Below are 17,407 nucleotides of genomic sequence, written 5' to 3' on the forward strand. Positions count from 1 at the left end.
ATTATGGTATGAATACGACTTGTTGCTATGTTACAGTAAGTGTAATGCAGAGTAGCCTGATGACCTGTTGTGTTTGTAATGTATTGTGTGTTACTTGTAGGTATAACTGTCTGTGCCAAAACCACCAAAAATGTCCCTTATTTGAATCTCTGGATGTTGGCAACCCTAGTTCTAAATGTCCCTTATTTGAATATCTGGGTGTTGGCAACCCTAGTTCTAAATGTTCCTTATTTGAATCTCTGGGTGTTGGCAACCCTAGTTCTAAATGTCCCTTATTTGAATCTCTGGGAGTTGGCAACCCTAGTTCTAAATGTTCTAGGTACAGTACCATTGTGTAGAGCCAGTGACTGAGGTTCTAAAGGCTGTATAGTGGTTCTAAAGGTTTTAAAGGTTGTAGGTACCGTTGTGCACGTCCAGGTTCTGAGGTAGCAGGTCCAGGTTCTGAGGTAGCAGGTCCAGGTTCTGAGGTAGCAAGGCCAGGTTTTGAGGTAGCAGGTCCAGGTTCTGAGGTAGAAGGTCCAGGGACTGTGGTTGCAGGTCCAGGGACTGAGGTATGACGTAGAAATCCTAGTTAATTTATAGACTCTATAGCGGAATTGAAACTCTCAAAAGATCAGCAAAACCTTGACTCAGAAACGATGTTAAAAGATAATAGAACATATTTATTTACAGCGCTGTAACAGTCAAATACATACGTCCTACACAAAGACACAGACAAGACGGACTGACTCGCTCTATGCTGATTCTCAGTCCATATTATTGGCTGAGCAAAAACAATAATACATTCCTCTCAGAGCTTGTTAAAAAGCCAAGAACTCCTTACATTCTGACCTTATCTACAAAATCGTTCTCAGGGACTCAAACTAGCAAATGTATTGGTAACGCTTTACTTTACAGTACAGTAATTACCAGGTACTTACTAGGTACTTACTAGGTACTTACTAGGTACTATTAGGTAATACCCAGTATTTACTGGGTATTTACCAGGAAATGACATGGTAACTACCAGGTATTTTACCTAGTAATTACCTGGCAAACACCTGCTATGTTCCTGTTCCTGTAAGTATTTGCCTGGTAATTACATGTTAAGTACCTGGTGATACACTTATTAATTACTAGGTGTATTACCTGGTAGTTACCAGGTATTTTCCTGGATACTACAAGGTAATTAACAGGTAATTATAAGTATGTAACTACCCAGTAGTTAAAGTTGAACTGTACTGTAAAGTAAAGCATGGGTCAATTCCATGACATTACCTAGTAATTACTAAGTGTTTACCCAGTAACTAGAATATGTACCTTGCATTTACCCAGTTAAGTGGAACTACGGTAAAAATAAGTACTTTTTGTTGGGACCAAATGGCATCGTGGCCATGGGTGGATAAAATAACCAGGGAGTGGTGAATACTCAAAACACTCTTTTTTGCGTCCAGTGCATGCGAGTCAGCTTCTCCTCTAGACAGCACACTGCGTGTTGTGTGAGGAGGTGTTAATATAATTAATTTATATTTGTGTTTGATCATGGCTTGGTAATGGTGGGGAACTGGGGATGCTGGTGTTTTGGGTGGGAACTCTGTGGATTTCAGATGCAGTGTGCTGTCCAGCGGAGAAGCAGACTCTTGGATACCAGAGAGGAGAGCCAGGACTTGGCATGCACTGAACGCAAATGAACACTGGTCATTTTTGGGGCATTCAAAATCTGAGTGTTTTATATTCACCACTCCCTGGTTATTTTATCCACCCATGGCCATGATGCCATTTGGTCCCAACAAAAAGTACTTATTTTTACCGTAGTTCCACTTAACTGGGTAAATGCAAGGTACATATTCTAGTTACTGGGTAAACACTTAGTAATTACTAGGTAATGTCATGGAATTGACCCATGCTTTCTTTTACAGTACAGTTCAATTGTTCAATTACCTGGTAAATACCCAGTAAATACTGGGTATTACCTAATAGTTACCTGGTAAATACCTAGTAAATAACTGGTAATTACCGTACTGTAAAGTAAAGCGTTACCAATGTATTCTCTACTAAGCAATGAATATACCATAATAATATAATTGCACCTCATGAGGTAGCAGGTCCAGGTTCTGAGGTAGCAGGTCCAGGTTCTGAGGTAGCAGGTCCAGGTTCTGAGGTAGCAGGTCCAGGTTCTGAGGTAGCAGGTCCAGGTTCTGAGGTAGCAGGTCCAGGTTCTGAGGTAGCAGGTCCAGGGACTGCATGTCCAGAGTGTGGTTGTTCATGAAGTTGTTGTTGTGCAGAGCCTGGGGGATGTGGTTCCTTAGGTCGGTGACGGTGTGGACCAGCCAGGGCTCCTCCTCCGTCCAGCTCCTCTCCACCGCCAGGCTCTGGGTCTTCAGCTGCTGCAGGACCACCTCACTGAGACCCCCAGAACCCTCCATCTCCACCAGCACCGAGTAGTGGACGGATACCACCAAACCTCTGACAGACAGAGAGAGAGAGAGAGAGAGAGAGAGAGAGAGACAGAGGTGAAAACCAGTCCTCATGGAAAATAGGCATTACATTTTGGATAACATGGTTCTATTGAGAAAATCACAACGCCTCGCGCTGCGAGCATGTAGATCTGCTATTTTCACAATGTCTGAAAAAAAAGAAGACTTTTGTCAGTTTTTTACACAGGTTTCTACGGTTTCTTGGGCTGGATATGGCAGCCTGGAACGGTTGTTCAAGTGCAGCTAAACTTGGCAAGTTAGTAAACGTGCCACAATTAACAATAATGCATTGCACCTGTACAGCTGACCTGAATTTGAATTGTGAGTAATACCGTAGATAGAAAAGGGTCATATTATTTGGCTTCCTTTCAGACAATGCAGTGATGGGATATATCAGGGGTTTTCAAAGTGGGTGACGGGGCACCCTGGGGTGCCGCGACGGCAGTCCAGGGGTGCCGCGAGATCATTTGATAATATTTGGAATTTATTTAGACACTTGAACAAATATTTAGTATCATTTTAAATTTGAAGTACAAAGTTATTTTCAGTCAGTTCTAACTAAAATGGCTGTTATCTCAACGTTTTCCTCGCAATATAATCACTAAAATATCGTCACTGTCGGGCAGAAACGGCGTATCTCCAAGTTTCAAATGTCTAGTCTTTTGGTAAAGCAAAGCCCTGCTTCATCATACAAGACTGTTGTACAAAACTAGTGAAAACAGACGATCTACAAGCACACAACGCCTCGTATCGCGAGGCGTTGTGTGCTTGTAGATCTGCTGTTTTCACTAGTTTAGTAAATTTTATAGATGATAAATACACAAAACAAACGGTTTTGGACATAGGCTACAAGGTTTCCATCCGACAACGACGATATGCTATGAATACAAGGTGATGGGAGTGAAAATTATAATGTAGGGGTGCCTCGGATTAAAAAGATATTCATGGGGTGCCCTGAGACAAAAAAGTTTGGGAACCCCTGATATATATATATATATATAGCCTATAACAACAAAACACAACACATCTAAAGATACAATAATAAGTGGTAATGTCGTAGGAAAGAAAGGCAAAAGGCAGAAGAGCAAATAGAATGAGAAAAAGCATCCTCAGCTGTACAAGACGGTCATTTCTACGCTCCACTGCAGGTGAGGGGGCAGAGGACTGTACAAGACGGTCATTTCTACGCTCCACTGCAGGTGAGGGGGCAGAGGACTGTACAAGACGGTCATTTCTACGCTCCACTGCAGGTGAGGGGGCAGAGGACTGTACAAGACGGTCATTTCTACGCTCCACTGCAGGTGAGGGGGCAGAGGACTGTACAAGACGGTCATTTCTACGCTCCACTGCAGGTGAGGGGGCAGAGGACTGTACAAGACGGTCATTTCTACGCTCCACTGCAGGTGAGGGGGCAGAGGACTGTACAAGACGGTCATTTCTACGCTCCACTGCAGGTGAGGGGGCAGAGGACTGGAGTGAGTGGACCGGACAAAGGCCACTCGGTCACAAAGCAGCTAGCATCACAGCGCTGTAGCCTCACAGCGCTAGCCACACATCGCTAGCCACACAGCTTTAGCCGCGGTGTTAGCCGTGCAGCATTTAGCCGTAATCCCGGCGGTCACAGGTGGCCAAGCTGCTTATCCCCACTTAGCGCCGCGCCGGACGCACGTTAAGGGCATTAGCATCACACACACACACACACACACACACACACACACACACACACACACACACACACACACACACACACACACACACACACAGCAGGTGAAAGGTCCTCAGCTACTACACACCATCAATCTAAAACTCACTCTGTGAGTGGTGTAAAGCAGGGGTTTTCAAAGTGGGTGACGGGGCACCCTGGGGTGCCATGACGGCTGTCCAGGGGTGCCGCGAGATAATTTGATAATATTTGGGATTTATTTGGACACTTTGTATCATTTTAAACTTGACGTACAAAGTTATTTTCAGTCAGTTCTAACCAAAATGGCTATTATCTCAACGTTTTCCTCGCTACATAATCACTAAAATATCGTCACTGTCGGGCAGAAACCTCGTATCTCCAAGTTTCAAATGTGAACGTCTTTTGGTAAAGCAAAGCCCTGCTTTATCATACAAGACCGTCGCCTAAAACTAGTGAAAACAGCCGATCTACAAGCACACACCGCCCCGTATCGCGAGGCGTTGTGTGCTTGTAGATTGGCTGTTTTCACTAGTTTAGTGCATTTTATAGATGATAAATACAAAACGAACGGTTTTGGACATACAAGGTTTCCATCCGACAACGACGATATGCTATAAATATAAGGTGCTGGGAGTGAAAATTATAATGTAGGGGTGCCTCGGATTAAAAAGATATAGCGGGGCAGTTAAGGAGAACAATACTTCAGTTTTGGAAAGAAGCACCAAAATTTGACAGAGTGTACCTCTTGGGTCATTCTTTAGAAAAATCACATTAGACACTTAATTTTCAAAATGGCCGCCAGTTTTAAAGATGGCCGCCTTTTCGGATATGTTTTACAGTACGCCAGCCAGTTATTATCGAATTTTCATAATATTAGAGTTGTTTTGTAGGTTTTAAAACATCCTGAGTTCATTTATTACACTTTTAAAGCAGCCAGAATAACCTTTCTGACTTTTGGTTGGGGTCTTTCCTCACCTGGGACCCCCCAGACAGACCCCTGAGCCTATTTCAGTAATCGCTCTGCTCCTGCTCCAGAACAATGTTAAATTAGATCTGAAGTATGCTCTGAAATCAAAAATGACTAGTAGCAAATAACAGAGGTCTTCCACGGGGGGTCCGGGACCCCTGGGGGGGGGGGGGGGGGGTCTCAGAGCTACTACAGGGGGCCTGCCAAATCTCAATGAGATCTTTTATTTTTTTATTTGAAACTTCGAATGTTTTTATGTATCCTGGTTTTATGTATTGTACTTTGATGGTTTATTAGTATTCTCAGCATTATTTATAATGTTTTTGTGTTAAACAGTTATGGTTGACAGCTGTTACTGCAGGGATTGCAATAATGAAGGTATTGCAACATTTTGCAGAACAACATTTCCATTTATTGCACTGCACTCACACTGACCACACACACACACACACACACACACACACACACACACACACACACACACACACACACACACACACACACACACACACACACACACACACACACCTTTGTTATTGTCACCCCAAAACCCTCACCTTATCCTCTTATAGAGCCCATGGTCAATTACGGCCAAAGAAATTCACTACAATACAGTAATTTCAGACATGCAGGATATATTCGTCTTCATCATCATCATCTTCAATGTCCAACCTAATAATGTTGACACAGTCTCCACCATAGCATAGAGTGAAAGGCCGGTTATTTGAGCAGCTGCACCGTCCCTTACAACCTGCTTTGCAGACACATTTGATGAGCTCAAGTACTGCCTTTGGAGTAGAGAGAGCAAGAAACCTGACTGGAATATACCCTCCACTCTCTGAATTCCATCTATTTTCTTCGATTGGTGGAAGCACACTGCAATTTGTCAGGTATGATTTATCCTGCATTGTGACAGAGTTGGCACAGAGATGTGGTAGCAGTGCAGCATGAGTTGGAGGTAGCATCTCACCTCCAAGTTCTTTGACAGAAATAGTTCCCATCTGAGTAATCCCAGGGTTGTTGGACCTTTTGAACTGTAAATATGGCATGCAAAATGTTCCGACTGCAATGTTGATGGAAGCTCACCATTTATAAGCTCAGGAGGAATGGCCAATGACCTTGCCAAGGTCCTCGAAGCAGTTAATGGCTTGGTCATCATCATCATCATCAAGTAGGCATTGACCCATGTCTTTTTGGTGATTCCAACAAATGTTCTTCCCCAGTCAGCACCTGAAAAACTATGTACGCAAAGGAACCCTTGACATTTGAAACATCCAATAACTTGAACTCACTCGAATATATCAATTTCCTTTTTTTGTACCGGAGGCAAGGACTTGATAAGGAATCTGGGTATCAGCCTCTTCATGTGTTTGCACTTCTTCAAAATCATGTCCCTTGATGAAGGTATCGTATGATGCCTACTTTGTTATACCTGACAAATTGCCCTGAGCTTCCATCAATTGAAAAAAAAAAGAATAGATGGAATTCAGAGAATGGAAGGTATGTTCCCGTCAGGTTTCTTGCCCTCCCTGCTGCAAAGGCAGTACTTGAGGGACGGTGCAGCTGCTCGAACAATGCAAATGCTATAGTGGAATCAACACTATTAGGGAGGACATGTATAGTAGTGAATTTCTTTGGGTACAATTGACCGTGAGCTCTTTAAAGGACAACTTTAGTTTTTTACAACAAGGGTTCATATTTTAGATTGTAATTAAAGAATAAAAAAGATGAGTGTTAAAATGATTTCATTTACTTTTTTCTATTGTTTTAGAGATTCTTATTTCAGTGGTTGGGGGCATGCGTACAAGTGGCTAAATATGTCATTTTACACAGAATAAGCCCATTCCCAAGATACAACGCAACCTTTCATGGTTGGATGTGACTTATGGGGGCTAGAAGTGTTACTGTAAACAGCAATAAAGAAACTGCTGGCTTATTGTGTCTAAAAAGACATATTTAGCCACTTGTACGCATGCCCCCATGTGTACGCATGCCCCACATTTTAGCACGGTAAACGCGATAAAACAATAGAACGAAGCAAATGAAAACATTTTAACACTCACTTTTTCTTTTCTCTAATTACAATCTAAAATATGAACCCTTGTTGTAAGAGGATAGGGTGCGGGTTTTGGGGTGACGATAACAAAGAGGTGTGTGTGTTGTGTTGTCAGTGTGAGTGCAGTGCAATAAATGGTTAGATAATAAATGTTAGACTGCGCGCCCAAAGTGAGAAGTTGCAATACCTTAATTCTTGCAATCCCTGCAGTAACACCTGTGAACCTGTCTGTCTAACACAAAAATGTTATAAATAATACTGAGAATACTAATAAAAACTGTTTCAAATGTAAAAAGAAAAAAAAACTTCCCCATCAAGATTCGGCAGGCCCCCTGTAGTAACTCTGAGGACCCCCTAGGGGTCCCGAACCCCCTGTGGAAGACCCCTGGGTATTTGCTACTACTCATTTTTGCTTTCAGAGCCCAGTTACAACAACGTTAATGCTTCAGTTTTGATCTAATTTAACATTGCTCTGGAGCAGGAGCAATGCGATTACTGAGATAGGCTCAGGGGTCTGTTTGGGGGGTCCCAGGTGAGGAAAGACCCCAACCAAAAGTCAGAAAGGTTATTCTGGCTGCTTTAAAAGTGTAATAAATGAACTCAGGATGTTTTAAAACCTACAAAACAACTCTAATATTATGAAAATCGTACATTAACTGGCTGGCGTACTGTTCAGAGGCAGCCATCTTGGAAACATGGCAGCCATTTTGATTTTTCAGTGTCTAACGTGTTTTATCATAGGAACAACCCCTAAGGAGTACTTGTGAAAAGTTTTAGGTTTCTTTCCACTTGTGAAGTATTTTAGTGCAAAAATGCATTTATCTGCCCCGCTAATATTCATGGGGTGACCTGAGACAAAAAGGTTTGGGAACCCCTGATGTAAAGCAGTGTTTCTCAACCTTTTCAGACTGCGACCCCTAAAATAATCATATCTTAACTGGGGACACCCTTCAAAATAATCATATTTGAACTGGGGACCCCCTTCAAAATAATCATATCTTAACTGGGGACACCCTTCAAAATAATCATATCTTAACTGGGGACACCCTTCAAAATAATCATATTTGAACTGGGGACCCCCTTCAAAATAATCATATCTTAACTGGGGACACCCTTCAAAATAATCATATTTGAACTGGGGACCCCCTTCAAAATAATCATATCTTAACTGGGGACACCCTTCAAAATAATCATATTTGAACTGGGGACCCCCTTCAAAATAATCATATCTTAACTGGGGACACCCTTCAAAATAATCATATCTTAACTGGGGACACCCTTCAAAATAATCATATCTTAACTGGGGACACCCTTCAAAATAATCATATCTTAACTGGGGACCCCCTTCAAAATAATCATATCTTAACTGGGGACCCCCTTCAAAATAATCATATCTTAACTGGGGACACCCTTCAAAATAATCATATTTGAACTGGGGACCCCCTTCAAAATAATCATATCTTAACTGGGGACACCCTTCAAAATAATCATATCTTAACTGGGGACACCCTTCAAAATAATCATATCTTAACTGGGGACCCCCTTCAAAATAATCATATCTTAACTGGGGACCCCCTTCAAAATAATCATATTTGAAATGGGGACCCCCTTCAAAATAATCATATTTGAAATGGGGACCCCCCACCCTGACTAGCACTAAGAGTTGAGGCATTACATTTTGTATAACACAGTCCTATTGTGAAAATAGCAGATCTACATGTTCACAACATGTAGATCGGCTATTTTCACACTGTATGCCTCTAATAGGCCTATTTGACAATGTGGACAATGTTACATTGCTACAAAGGTATTAAAAGTCATTTAATTGTCACTTTATGAATGTGCAGATTCTCCTAGCAATATGTGTGTGTGTAGCCTGTATTACATCACCAATTACCAATTGAAGACATTATGCAAGCACGACCACCGCTCACTTCACATTGGGTGTGATTTTTATTTTATTTTTTATGGTTGAGTGAGAAAACAGTGTTTCAAATTAATCAAATCATCTGGTGGACCCCCCAAAATAATTTGGGGACAGACCTCCCTGGGGGTCCCAACCCGCAGGTTGAGAACCACTGGTGTAAAGCAGTGTTTTCCAAACTGTTTTTCTGCAAGAGCAAATATATATAATTAATTAAATAATTATGAGGTTTGTCTGTGTTCCAACACTCACCTGTCCAGATCCTTCTGTGGTCTGTAGAGACATGCACACACACACGCACACACGCACGCACGCACGCACGCACGCACACAATTATAATTTATTATGAGTGATATTACAAACAGATGACGTTTCAACTCAAATGCATATTGTTTTAACATCATAAGGTGTGATACTGTAATCAAACAAACATGGTTATATTGTTATATGTTACAGTATGTGATATAGTGTGTGATGTTTACCTGAATTCAATAACGAAGGCATTCTTAAAACCAGGCAGTCTCTCAAAGGCCGCTTTAATCTGGAACCAAAACACAGTGCATTAAAGACCCATTAACAGGAAACACTCACTATGAACAGGAAACACCCAGTATGAACAGGAAACACTCACTATGAACAGGAAACACCCAGTATGAACAGGAAACACTCACTATGAACAGGAAACACCCAGTATGAACAGGAAACACTCACTATGAACAGGAAACACCCAGTATGAACAGGAAACACTCACTATGAACAGGAAACACCCAGTATGAACAGGAAACACTCACTATGAACAGGAAACACCCAGTATGAACAGGAAACACTCACTATGAACAGGAAACATCCACTATTAGCGTGGTTGCATAAAGGAGGACTTTGCCACTTTTCAACCCATCTTCATATAATAGGTCCTCACTAATGTTCATAATAAAATTGCATTTCTTTTTCTACTCGGTCTCTTAGGAGAGCTGTGGGAAGTTCAGAAATCCATCGTCTTGTGACATCATCATTTTCCACAAAAAAAAATTGTATCAATATTTTTGAAAAAAATATTTCGATTTTTATTATCGCAAGAACAATGGCTTCCACTTTAACATTGCAACTTTTCAGGAGTAGAAAGCCTGCATTTTCTATTAGCTTGGATTCCCAATCGATGATGTCACAAGACGATGGGTTTCTGACCTGCCCACAACCCTCCAATAAAAAAATAAATAAAAAAAGAAAAGCTATTTTTTAGTGAGGACCAATTATATGAAGATAGGTTGAAAAGTGGTGAAGTAGTCCTTTAAGGCTGGTTTTTGACATTATCGAAACGAAGCGGATAAAAACGCCAAACTTTTTTTGAGGCTTCTTTAGGACCTAACGATGGATTTTAGCCTTGGGTACCAAACTTTATTTTGATGTTTACCCATAGAATTATCCATATCAAGCTGGGCTCCCATCAACTTTCTATACAGGAGGAAAATACCCAGAAAGAAAATCTGCTTTAAGTAGGATGTGAGGGGTCTAACTAGGGGTTTGTCATGATTCTGAATCCATTGCAAGCATTTGTTTTTTTTCTTGGGCTAGAAATGGCCCCCAAAAACACCCAAAAAACTGTGAAAAATGATGACTCATCACTAAACTAAAATATTTGTTTTATTTTGTCGCATTCCTCAGACAATAAATAATGGGTGATGCTATGAGGTGATGCTAGGATTACCTTAATTGGTAGTAGTATGGTAGTACTATGAATATAGTAAAGTATGGTGAAGCAGCATTCTGCTTCTACGGACCGACAGCTTGGAATAAACTCCTGCTACACCTAAGACAGGCAGCCTCTGTGGATAGCTTTAAAGCACAGCTCAAGACCTATTTCTTTACTCTTGCTTTTAGCTGATCTCTTAAATCCCTGTGCTGTTATTGACGTCTGCACTGTTATGAAAATGTTTTTACGATGTGTGTAAAATGTTAAACTTACCGATGTTTTAAATGTTTTTTTTTATGTTTTATGTTTTAACTTTTATTTTCTGCTTTATTGTAATCATGTGTATCATTTCTGTTAAGCTCTTGTGCTTCTTTTCTGCTCTGTAAAGTGCTTTGCTGCATTTCATGTCATGAAAGGTGCTGTAAAAATAAAGTTTATTATTATTATTATTATGACTATGAAGACCTTGGCAGTAAACTGCTTGCTCAGCTACTGGTATTATAGTATTAGTAGTATAGTAGTTGTAGTATTGTAGTATTATGAATTATTATTATGAATAGTATTGTAATACTATGAATAACTTGGCAGTAACCTGCTTGTTCAGCTGCTGGTAGTATGGTAGTAGTAGTAGTAGTAGTAGTAGTAGTAGTAGTAGTAGTTTAGTTATAAGTACCTTGGCAGTAACCTGCTTGTTCAGCTGTTGGTAGTAGTATGATAGTAGTAGTATTAGTAGTAGTATTAGTAGTAGTAGTAGTAATAGTAGTAGTAGTAGTAGTAGTAGTAGTAGTAGTAGTAGTAGTAGTAGTTTAGTTATAAGTACCTTGGCAGTAGCCTGCTTGTTCAGCTGTTGGTAGTAGTATGATAGTAGTAGTATTAGTAGTAGTATTAGTAGTAGTAGTAGTAATAGTAGTAGTAGTAGTAGTAGTAGTAGTAGTAGTAGTAGTAGTAGTAGTAGTAGTAGTAGTAGTTTAGTTACAAGTACCTTGGCAGTAACCTGCTTGTTCAGCTGCTGGTAGTAGGGTGGTAGTAGTAGTAATAGTAGCAGTAGTAGTAGTTTAGTTATAAGTAGTTTAGTTACAAGTACCTTGGCAGTAACCTGCTTGTTCAGCTGCTGGTACTAGGGTGGTAGTAGTAGTAATAGTAGCAGTAGTAGTATGGTATGGTATAATTTTATTTCGGTTTTCAAAATACAATGTTTAAAAAGAAACATTTAAAACAATAACAATTTAAAATAAATACGCAACAATGTTGCCGAAAAGGAGTTAGGCTGAAGCCGCAGCTTATGGTGCCTACCCTTTATGTCTCTTCATCTTACATCAGAAACTAAATATTTGATACTTCCAAAAACAAACAATACAAGGACAAAACTAAATATATATATAAAAAAAAAATATATATATATATATATATACATATATATAATATGTATAAAAAGAAAAGATGTTATGCATATCCAACTTGAACAAGTATTTTATAAATTCAACGTTTTATATGTATTTACTATATTATCTTTAAAAGTTTTCTTGAACTGGTACAATGAACTGCACATTTTTAGGTCGTTTTCACAACTATTCCATATTTCCTGTGCCCTGACTGATGTACATTGCTTCTTGATATTGGTTCTTGGTGTCGTCATTTTAAAGTTAAGTTTACCCCTCAGCTCATATTTGGTCTCTTTAATTTGGAACAGTCTCTGAATGCTGCATGGAAGTGAATTAGTTTGTGATTTATAGGCTATCAAAACTGTTTTCTGGTTTACTAGGTCATAGAATTTTAAAATATTATGTTTAATAAAGAGTTTATTTGTCGATTCATAATAATCAGATCTATTTATTATTCTTATAGCTCTCTTCTGCAATATATAGATAGGATTGGTATTTGTTTTATACGTGTTACCCCATATCTCCACACAATAAGTAATGTAAGGAACTATGAGAGAACAATAAACCAAATACAGTGATTTTTGGCAAAGGATATATTTTGTTTTATATAGAATTGCTATAATTTTAGACATTTTTAATTTTACACTATTTATATGAGATTTCCAGCATAATTTATCATCTATCATTACTCCCAGGAACTTATATTCTCGTACTCTTTCTATCTCCATACCACTTATTTTAATTATTGCTTGTTGGTTTATTTTTCTTGTGCCAAATATCATGAACTTAGTTTTAGTTACATTCAGTGATAGCTTGTTTATGTCAAACCATGTTTTTAAAGTTTTCAATTCTTCTTCCATCGCATTCAGCAGCTGCTCCAAACTCTTCCCAGAGCAGTAGAGGCTTGTGTCATCAGCAAACAGGACATATTTTAATATGGGTGACACTCTACAGATATCGTTTATATATAATATGAATAATTTAGGGCCCAGAACAGAACCTTGTGGGACGCCATATGTGACTCTTTCCAATTCGGATTTTACATTATTTAATTGAACATATTGGTCTCTATTTGAAAGGTAGCTTTTTATCCATGTGTTTGCTATTCCTCTGACACCATATCTCTCTAATTTATTTAGTAATAAGTTATGATCAATGGTGTCAAAAGCTTTCTTCAAGTCAATGAACACCCCCACCGTGTACTCCCCATTTTCAATTGCAGTTGTAATTTCCTCTACTAATTCCATTACAGCCGTCGAAGTGGACCTATTGCTTCTAAAACCATATTGGTTATTACTCAATAGATTGTGTTTTTCTATGAAAAGGTCTAGTCTCCTGACAAACAGTTTTTCAATTATTTTTGAAAATTGTGACAGTAGAGAGATTGGTCTGTAATTATTAAAAAGATGTTTATCTCCATTTTTGAAGATGGGAATTACTTTTGCCGTTTTCATTTTGTGCGGAAAGATACCAGTATTAAACGATTGATTACATATATAGGTGAATGGTTTTACTATGTTACCTATGATATTTTTTACTAATGACATATTTATTTCAGTCCAATCGGATGATTTTTTATCCTTAAGCTGGTGTACTAGTTCAAGTATTTCTGTTTCATTAACTTCACTAATATATATGGAATTATAGTTACGTTCAATTAGATTATCTGTACCCTTTGTATGTGTTGGCTCCACGATCTCTTTTGCCAGATTGTATCCCACATTTGAAAAGTATTTGTTAAATTTATCTGCCATTTCCTTTGGATTATTTATTGTTTCATTATCGTTTATAAAGAAATTTGGAAAGTCTGTTTTCCCCTTACCCTTTCTGATTGCACTATTTATTACCCTCCATGTCCCCTGAGTATCACTCTTATGTTTATCAAATAGTTTATAAAAATGCTCCTTCTTTTGCGATCTTATAATATTTACCAATTTATTTTTATAACACTTGTATCTATTTTCGGTTTCTTTAGTTCTATGTTTTAAAAAATTCTTGTATAATAGATTTTTCTTTTTGCATGCATTTTCGATCCCCTTTGTGATCCATGGCTTATTTTGTTTCTTGTGTTTTGCGATCTGTTTTTTTAAGGGGCAGTTTTTATCGTAAAGCTGAAGTACTGTTGCCAGGAAGGCATCGTAAGCTTTATTAGGATCTTTATTACTATACACCTCCTGCCAGTCCTGATTTCCAAGGTCCACGTTGAGGGCTGCAATGTTTTCTACTGTTGTTAGTCGCGATAAATTATACATAAGTTTAGGTTCTTTTTTGGTCTTGAAGAAATTATGAAAAATAGCAAACACAGGAAGATGGTCACTTATGTCCTTTATCAACAGTAGTAGTAGTAGTTTAGTTATAAGTAGTTTAGTTACAAGTACCTTGGCAGTAACCTGCTTGTTCAGCTGCTGGTAGTAGTAGTAGTAGTAGTAGTAGTAGTAGTAGTTCAGTTATAAGTAGTTTAGTTACAAGTACCTTGGCAGTAACCTGCTTGTTCAGCTGCTGGTAGTAGAAGCTGCTGGGGTCTCTCAGGTCGTCATGGTAACTGTGTCCCCTCAGTTTGATTGACAGGTCCACCAGCTGCTCCCTCACGGGTCTGACGGGCCTCAGTAGCGACTTGTCAATCTCGTTACCGATCTGCCAATCATCGTTAACACACATTAATAATGATCTGCCAACATCATTAACAAAAACGTTAAACACTTCCGATGCCAATTATGTCCAGAGGGTCGTGATAGGAATTACGGCGGTGTGGCGACGCGGCCCCCTTATCACGTCATTCATTTTCCCTCCATCAGGCCAGGGGGAGGCAGTATAGAGAACTGCATGTTTTTGTGAGGGTATCAACCCTAGGAGACACGGGGAGAACATGCAAACTCCACACAGAATGGCCCTTTCGCCAACCCCACCTAGGGTGTGGGCGCTGATGACGCGGAGGAGAGAACACGCCCCCGCCCCCCAGTGCCCACAGCGTCCCCTGGCGGGAATCGAACCCAGGAGTGACATCACGATTAATTTACCGAATGTCTGTCTGTCCGTCTGATGTCTGTCTGACGTCACAGTACTGACGTCACAGACTGGCCTGGACACGGAACACCATATATAGGCATCAGCATGGCAAGACAACATTTTATCAAGAACAGAACTTTGTAGTAAAAAAACCCTTTCGTTCTAGTTACTACTAGAATACTGCTAATATGTGGAACGCCCTACCGAAGGCCTTAAAGGAGTGTGGTTCCCTAGCATCCTTTAAAATCGCCCTGAAAAACCACTTACAAGCGGCAGCCGTTCGTAACTGGCAATAACAAACCTAGCCCAGCCTCCCCTGGCCCTTCTTTGTATTTACCTACTGTATATATTTTCTGCACGGTTTATTTTATTTTTATTTACTTTTTTCTATACTGTAGCTACTGTACTGTGTTCTATCCGTCTGTCATTCAATGTTATATGAGATACTTCAATGGTTTCCTATGGAAATAAGCGTAGTCTTTTCTAGGATCTCCTTTTAGTAGACCTTGTACCAGTGAACTGTACCGTCATGAAACGGTACCTTTTCCTATGCAAACTTCTAATAAAGTCTTCAATCAATCAATCAAATACTATTACTATTACCACTACATTCCACCCACCAGGATGTCTTGGCTTTCCTCCAGATCAAAGCCGTTGTTCCCCAGCAGGTCGTCATCGTTGGAGTGACCAGTGATGTCACCGGGAGGGTCAGCGGTGATGTCATCAGGGGTGATGATGATGTCATCAGGAGAATCAAGGGTGATGATGTCATCAGGGGTGATGATGAGGTCATCAGGAGCTTCAGGGGAGGAGATCTCCAGAAGACCATCCAGGCTGAGGTCTTCTGCGTCCAGCCGTGTGTCTGAGGAAACATCTCCAACCTCTCCAACATCTCCAACCTCTCCAACATCTCCAACATCTCCAACATCTCCTGGGACCTGCTGGGTGGGCTCCTCCCCCCTGGCCTCCTGTGCGTAGAGTTAAAGGGGAAGACCACCCATTTTCAATATTGAACTGCGTAGAGATGTTACCGATCAATCGGCAATGGATCGGATCGGGCCGATCAAAGCGTGATCAGTGATAATCGGTGGTTTAGATCAAAAGGTAAATTCACCGATCCGATCCGATCGGTGCATCCGATCAACCAGCCGTTTAGTATGCCCACTTGAGGCCATTTTGGGGTATTGATTTCCACAGTGCTGAAGGAATAATTAGTTACTGCTATGATAATAAATACATAGTAATGCTGGTAAATAACTATAAGGCAAATATATAAATGAATTCATGAGTGAATGAATGAATTAAAGTTAAAACATTAACATTTAGAAAATATAAATAATAACTTGATCGGATCGGTGATTGATCGGTATCGGGTGATCAAACTTTTGTGATCGGTGCTCGCTGATCGGTTCCAAAAAACCTGATCGGACCATCCCTAGAACTGTGTCATTAATATACCTTAGAGGAGTTGTGTGGAAATAGAAAAAAAGTTCCCCCTCTTCTGTGTTGCCTAGAACTGGAGGATTGATTTTGGGGTTTGTATTGTAAAGTACAACTTGATGACATCACACCGTTGTACTTTACAATACAAACCCCAAAATCAATCCTCCAGTTCTAGGCAACACAGAAGAGGGGGAACTTTTTTCTATTTCCACACAACTCCTCTAAGGTATATTAATGACATAGTTCAATATTGAAAATGGGTGGTCTCCCCTTTAATGTTATGAGACATATTTTTAAAACATGTATTTAATGTCAGTCTTAACTCATTTGCCGCCATGGCCCGAGGAACCTGAAAAAAAAAAACAACGCCGCTGTCTCTCTCCGCCAAGGCCCGAAGATTTATATGCTTAAACGCTATAAAACAATTAAAAATATAATCGCTGTTTATCGCAAATTGGTTTCTAATCACCCGCCAAAAAGTGCTTCGGGTCGCATTTCCGGAAGTTACAAATGTTCGCGTAAAAATTACATATATTCAAAGATTTGCACAAAATGTTCACGACTTTTCCAAAAATAACAGATCTACACGCTTACAGCACGGCACTTGGTGCCACGCTGTGAGCTTGTATATCTGCTATTTTTCAATAGTTAAAGTATAAAATAATCAAGGCCCCCTCCACCTTGGGCCCTAGTGACTCAGTCCCACTTTCCCAACCCCTTGTGACGCCCCTGAACCCTACACTACCTGTGCGTCTCCACCAGGTTCCAGGGTGGGCTGTGGACGGGTTCCTCCACTGGT

Source organism: Nannobrachium achirus (genome assembly GCF_963921795.1).
Source record: "Nannobrachium achirus genome assembly, chromosome: 24".
In the NCBI taxonomy this organism is placed as follows: Eukaryota; Metazoa; Chordata; class Actinopteri; order Myctophiformes; family Myctophidae; genus Nannobrachium; species Nannobrachium achirus.